This window comes from Arachis ipaensis, chromosome B05, assembly GCF_000816755.2.
Source record: "Arachis ipaensis cultivar K30076 chromosome B05, Araip1.1, whole genome shotgun sequence".
Classification (NCBI taxonomy): domain Eukaryota; kingdom Viridiplantae; phylum Streptophyta; class Magnoliopsida; order Fabales; family Fabaceae; genus Arachis; species Arachis ipaensis.
Window position 1 is genome coordinate 24,825,979 of NC_029789.2, and position 6,531 is coordinate 24,832,509.

The 6,531-nt window shown below is 35.5% G+C and overlaps 1 long non-coding RNA gene across 4 annotated transcripts; it reads right to left on the minus strand.

Annotated features, from left to right (window-relative positions):
• LOC110271851 lies at nt 731-3,330 on the minus strand. 4 transcript variants are annotated; one of them, XR_002362658.1, is made up of 4 exons: nt 3,166-3,330; nt 2,825-2,927; nt 1,346-1,383; nt 731-1,064 (listed from the first exon to the last, which is right to left on the minus strand). It is a non-coding gene; the product is annotated as an uncharacterized LOC110271851 (long non-coding RNA). The 4 variants fall into 4 exon arrangements; XR_002362659.1 differs by lacking the exon at nt 1,346-1,383; XR_002362660.1 differs by lacking the exons at nt 731-1,064; nt 1,346-1,383 and adding an exon at nt 1,095-1,345.

A 6,531-nucleotide genomic window follows, 5' to 3' on the forward strand; every position in this document is an offset into this window, starting at 1 on the left:
CCACAGATTCCAAATGATCAAATGAAAAGTTGTTGCTCATTTTAGTAGGACATAGAAGTTAGAACATAGATTATTGGAATAGCTTATAATATGCTTGACCCTTAATGATATTACATTTAGACATTGATTCTGCAGCTCGTTACAATTATAAGCTAAAAAAATGGTTGCAAACTTCACCCAAAAATAAATATCCAGGATAAATAAAGTAATTTAGCCACAGAAGCGTACATACCATTCATATGAAACAGAGATAGCAGGTATATCATTGAAAAAAGCCTCGCGAGCTCCTGCTACAGTGCCTGAGTAAACACTAGAAAGGGAAATACTTAGTACAGCCATGGGAAAAACACTTTCTTAACGGAGTTAAAAACTTCTGAAGCAACAATAGTTGTTTTCTAAGTTTCTTTGCAAATTATAATTTTGTGCATCTCAAATTGCAGGAGGTTAATGATCATATGGAGTTAATGATGATTACATTGTCATATGGAGTAAATTACATTTACTAGGCATCTTTCAGTTAGATCAATTGCTATCAAATGGAAAATGCCAATTTTAAGAAGGGATTTAAAAACTGCCTCCGAGTCATCCTCACTTGGTTGGCAAAGATGAATGATTTGCAGCTGAGAGCGCATTAGATTGAATAAAAGTGTGCAGTTTAGGAAGACAAGAGTGTTACATACATGTGATAGCCACAGTTGCTACCCACAATTAAGAGGTTCATAGAGGGTATCTTGTAAAGAGTTAACCATTTCCGAAATTAAAATCCGCATCACCCATCAATTAAATGTTAGACTTCTATAATACATTACCATCATAAACTGCATAGCCCAGCAAGGAATCCAGCAAAATTTGCCAACGTGAAAAATTAATCAATGACCCAATGTGGTAAATTGAATCTACATATGCTTCAATATGTATTACTGAATGATCCCTTGTATACTTGCAACAAAACAATCGTGAGCAAACAAATACCTTAGATAGCCCAGGGGGGATTGTAACAAGATCTTATCTAAAGGCAATGAGCTGTATAGTTCATCAACATCGCTGAATTCATCAAAGTCCTCCTGCAGAAAAATGAAAAATAGAACAAACAGAATAAGAAATAGTCTTAGAATAATATCATACCAGGTTTACACTCAAAATAGAATAAGCAAAGTTTGGAAGCTAGTTGCAAGTTTCATTACTAGACTCATATCAGAGCTCAATTTCTTAAATTTCCACCATCACCAACACCAGGAAGTAAAACACAGCACAAAAAGAAAAGATATTTGATTACCCTTTAAGGTCAAGAGTCAAGACAGAGAAGCATACTCAAAATAATTCAGCAGAGGAAAAAGAAAGTTACCTAATAATGAAGAAGATATGAACCTTGAGTGCAGAATTCTACAAAATTGAGTTAAATATAGTTGGATAACACAAACTGCAACATACTACACAAACTGCAACATAATCACTCATATTTCAACAACTCATGACAAAATTGAGTAGCAAAACATATCAACTTCAGAAGAAAAAACACACACAATTTGAATAACACCTTTACACTACTTGAGTTGCTTCCTTTTGCTTGAGAAATAAAGAGAACTAAATAGAAGTAAGCAAAACAAAGCAAACATAGTTCAGTTATTGCCTCATAAACTAGTTCCCAAACTGCAAAACAAAATGGTTCTAAGTGCCTAAGAAGCAAGTCCAAAATCAAAGAAACAGCTCAACCAGTGTCCAATACACACATCAAAATAACAAAAAAGTGGTGAATTTTTTCTCAAAGAAAAAATCTTCTTTTACATATAAACCACGACCATCCATAATCAATTTTGTTCTAACAAATCTAATTTTACATGAAAACCGATGAAAAGTATAACATTATCATCACCATCGTCCGAATCGAACCCATTGTTTTTCTTTTTCTTCTAAGTAACTCTCACTTCTTCTATTATTATTATTATTTTTATTTTTTCTGAAAAATGTTCTCCAAAATTACATATTATCTTTCTTTCTTTCATTTTTTGGTGGTGAAATGATGAAACTAAAACATTGTACTGTTGAGAAGAATGATAAAAACAGAAAGTAATAAGCGAGGGGAAAAAATAAAGAAATAAACTGTTATTTGGAAATTAAAGGATGAAAAAGAAGGAAAGAGAGAAGATTAAAAAGAATGAGTAATGATTAACAATCACAAATCTTTTGCAGAGAGTGGTGAAGGTGGCTAAATGGCGAAAAGAGCGCTCTCCCTCTTTTTTGCTTTCAAAACTCAACCAGCAACTATTACAAATATTTAAAAAATATTAACTAGAGTAAAAACAAGAGTTAACAGCCATTCCAATAACAAGAGTCAACAGCCATTCTACTAAAATTGTTCAAAAATAAATATAAACAAAAGAAAGTCCAAGACAGCCAGCCTAAAAGAAGCAGAAGGAATAAAATGAAACAAGGACTACAACATGTTAATCAAATCTAAGTGTAAGGACATGTTAATCAAATAATGAGCTGCACTACATGTTTGATGTTGATGACCTGAGACTGAAATGAAACAAGGACTACAGCATACACTAATGTGTCTAAGTGCTTCTTTTCACTGCTATTTTAGGGCTTTAATTAAATATTGAACAGAGCTAATGCAAAAACATTGAACAGAGCAACGACAACAGAGCTAAACAACTAAAGAGATTACTCATTTATAGCTTTGCTTAAAAGAACCAAAAAAGAACCAAAGAGGCAAATAGAGAAATTGAGATTGGAGCAGTTTTTTCTGAGATCGGAGATCAGAGAAACACCTTAATAGAAGTAAGCAATAGAAGATCTGAGTTCAGAGAGAGAGACACACGTTAATAGAAGTAAGCGAAAGAAGACCTGAGATCGTCGTCAATCACCCCCGCACCAACGTCAATCCAATGCTTCAACGGAAGACCCAAAAATCCCTAACAGAGCTGCAGAGAAATAAAAACCCCCAAAAATCAGCACCAAAAGCAATTTTCAAATCCTAACCCAAACAAAAACAAAGAAATCGGTGCCTTCTGGAATCAAAATGCTGAGGTCAGTAGCCACTAGAGCCTTGCCTCTCGCCGGAATCTTCGTCTCCACAGCACAAAAGAAAAAACAAAATAAAACAGCATTTCAGTTTCAGTTTCAGTTTCGGTTTCAGTTTAACTTGAGAGGGAGAGGTACCTGGAGAGATCGTAACCAGCGGAGAGAGGAGAAGCCCTAGAAGGAAGAAGGCGTTGTCGGAGAGCTTCTTTACACTGAGGAAATGAGAGTGTTGTATGTTCAGAGAGGATAGAAGCCCTAGCTAGAAGGAAGAACGGCGTTGAATGAGTCAGGGATTGTAATTTTTTTCTTTTTATATGCGTGTGAAAATGGCGGTTCAAAACCGCCATAATCACCAGAACCGCCAAAATATATAAAGCCAATTACGGCAGCAGAAAAAATTGCCATAATGACTCGATAATATGGTGGTTCTTTAAAACCGCCTTAATCTCCATGCCATTTTAACCCCTTTTTTTCGTAGTGTATCTTGTGCTAAATTTAGGGGATTTTATTACCTCTTACCCACATTTATTCAATGAAATAGCATGGTTTCATGATTATCTCCTAAGTTGTGCTTAAGTGTGAAAACATGCTTTCTAGGCCTTAATTAGCTAAATTCAATTCACCTTTGATTCCATTAGATGCCTTGATTTGTTTGTTAAGTGATTTCAGATTGAAAAGGCTAGGAATGGATCAAAGGAGTGAAGAGGAAAGCTTGTCTGTGGTATTCCGAGTAGGATTCAATGATTGAATGACTGTGACGAGCTCCTAACTCGTGATTGCAGGGCGTTAGTGACAGACGCAAAAGGATAGTAAATCCTATTCCAGCATGATCGAGAACCGACAGATGAATAGCCGTGCCGTGACAGGGTGCGTGAGCATATGATTCACTGAGAGGAGGGGATGTAGCCACTGACAACGGTGATGCCCTTGCATACAGCCAGCCATGGAAAGGAGTAAGACTGATTGGATGAAGATAGCAGGAAAGCAGAGGTTCAGAGGAACGAAAAGCATCTCCATTCGCTTATCTGAAATCCCTACCAATGAATCTACATAAGTATCTCTATCCCTTTTATTGTTTTTTTTAATCTAATAAAGTATCATGTTTAAATCCGCCTGACTGAGATTTGCAAGGTGACCATAGCTTGCTTCATACCAACAATCTCCGTGGGATTCGACCCTTACTCACTTAAGGTATTACTTGGACGACCCAGTGCACTTGCTGGTTAGTTGAACGGAGTTGTGAATTCAAATAGAGCCAATTATTAAATTTCACACAAATACAAAGAGAATGGATCACAATTTCGTCCACCAGTAGGACATAGAAGTTAGAACATAGATTATTGGAATAGCTCATAATATGCTTGACCCTTAATGATATTACATTTAGACATTGATTCTGCAGCTCGTTACAATTATAAGCTAAAAAAATGGTTGCAAACTTCACCCAGAAATAAATATCCAGGATAAATAAAGTAATTTAGCCATAGAAGCGTACATACCAGTCATATGAAACAGAGATAGCAGGTATATCATTGAAAAAAGCCTCGCGAGCTCCTGCTACAGTGCCTGAGTAAACACTAGAAAGGGAAATACTTAGTACAGCCATGGGAAAAACACTTTCTTAACGGAGTTAAAAACTTCTGAAGCAACAATAGTTGTTTTCTAAGTTTCTTTGCAAATTATAATTTTGTGCATCTCAAATTGCAGGAGGTTAATGATCATATGGAGTTAATGATGATTACATTGTCATATGGAGTAAATTACATCTACTAGGCATCTTTCAGTTAGATCAATTGCTATCAAATGGAAAATGCCAATTTTAAGAAGGGATTTAAAAACTGCCTCCGAGTCATCCTCACTTGGTTGGCAAAGATGAATGATTTGCAGCTGAGAGCGCATTAGATTGAATAAAAGTGTGCAGTTTAGGAAGACAAGAGTGTTACATACATGTGATAGCCACAGTTGCTACCCACAATTAAGAGGTTCATAGAGGGTATCTTGTAAAGAGTTAACCATTTCCGAAATTAAAATCCGCATCACCCATCAATTAAATGTTAGACTTTTATAATACATTACCATCATAAACTGCATAGCCCAGCAAGGAATCCAGCAAAATTTGCCAACGTGAAAAATTAATCAATGACCCAATGTGGTAAATTGAATCTACATATGCTTCACTATGTATTACTGAATGATCCCTTGTATACTTGCAACAAAACAATCGTGAGCAAACAAATACCTTAGATAGCCCAGGGGGGATTGTAACAAGATCTTATCTAAAGGCAATGAGCTGTATAGTTCATCAACATCGCTGAATTCATCAAAGTCCTCCTGTAGAAAAATGAAAAATAGAACAAACAGAATAAGAAATAGTCTTAGAATAATATCATACCAGGTTTACACTCAAAATAGAATAAGCAAAGTTTGGAAGCTAGTTGCAAGTTTCATTACTAGACTCATATCAGAGCTCAATTTCTTAAATTTCCACCATCACCAACACCAGGAAGTAAAACACAGCACAAAAAGAAAAGACCATTCTACTAAAATTGTTCAAAAATAAATATAAACAAAAGAAAGTCCAAGACAGCCAGCCTAAAAGAAGCAGATGGAATAAAATGAAACAAGGACTACAACATGTTAATCAAATCTAAGTGTAAGGACATGTTAATCAAATAATGAGCTGCACTACATGTTTGATGTTGATGACCTGAGACTGAAATGAAACAAGGACTACAGCATACACTAATGTGTCTAAGTGCAAGGGTTAGAGGTGTTCTTGCACTTGCTAAAATAAGTTTGGCTCCTCTACCATGAATACGCAATACAAAAGGCACAAACCTCAATAAGTAAGATCATAGTGAAACAGGACATGATCAGTCAATTATTAAGTTCCAATTTCCAACATGACTACCGATGTACCGCATGTATAAAATATAAGTACTAGCCTTCAATAGAGCAATTCAGATTGCTAGCAAGAACGGATGACTCAAACTCATTTACAGAACAAGGACATATTTTGATTTCTAGAATTTATCCAAAAGATATAAATGAATAAAAAAATAAATGTTTAGTTAATGCAAAAAACATTGAACAGAGCAAGGGCAGCAGAGCTAAACAACTACAGAGATTACTCATTTATAGCTACCTGGGTGAGCAGATTGTGTGGCCAAACCTAGTGGTGTTTCCTTCTGCAAACACAAAGCAGCTAACATTTAGTGCAACCTAAACTTCTACAATCGAGAGGCCACAATGTCCACACTTGTCTTTCATGCAATGAATTCACAAAGAGAAGGTCCAATTGACAATTGAATAATCATCGGTATTATATCATTCGTGTCATCACAAAGCGATTTCTTTTATCTCGAGACACATAAAGCTTTGCTTAAAAGAACCAAAGAGGCAAAAGAAAAATAAATCAAGAGAGTAAAGAAAGCATAGTGGATTGGCAAAGTTAGCAAAAGCAAATGCAGATCATTAGATCAGTGTAATACATGAAAATTCTGA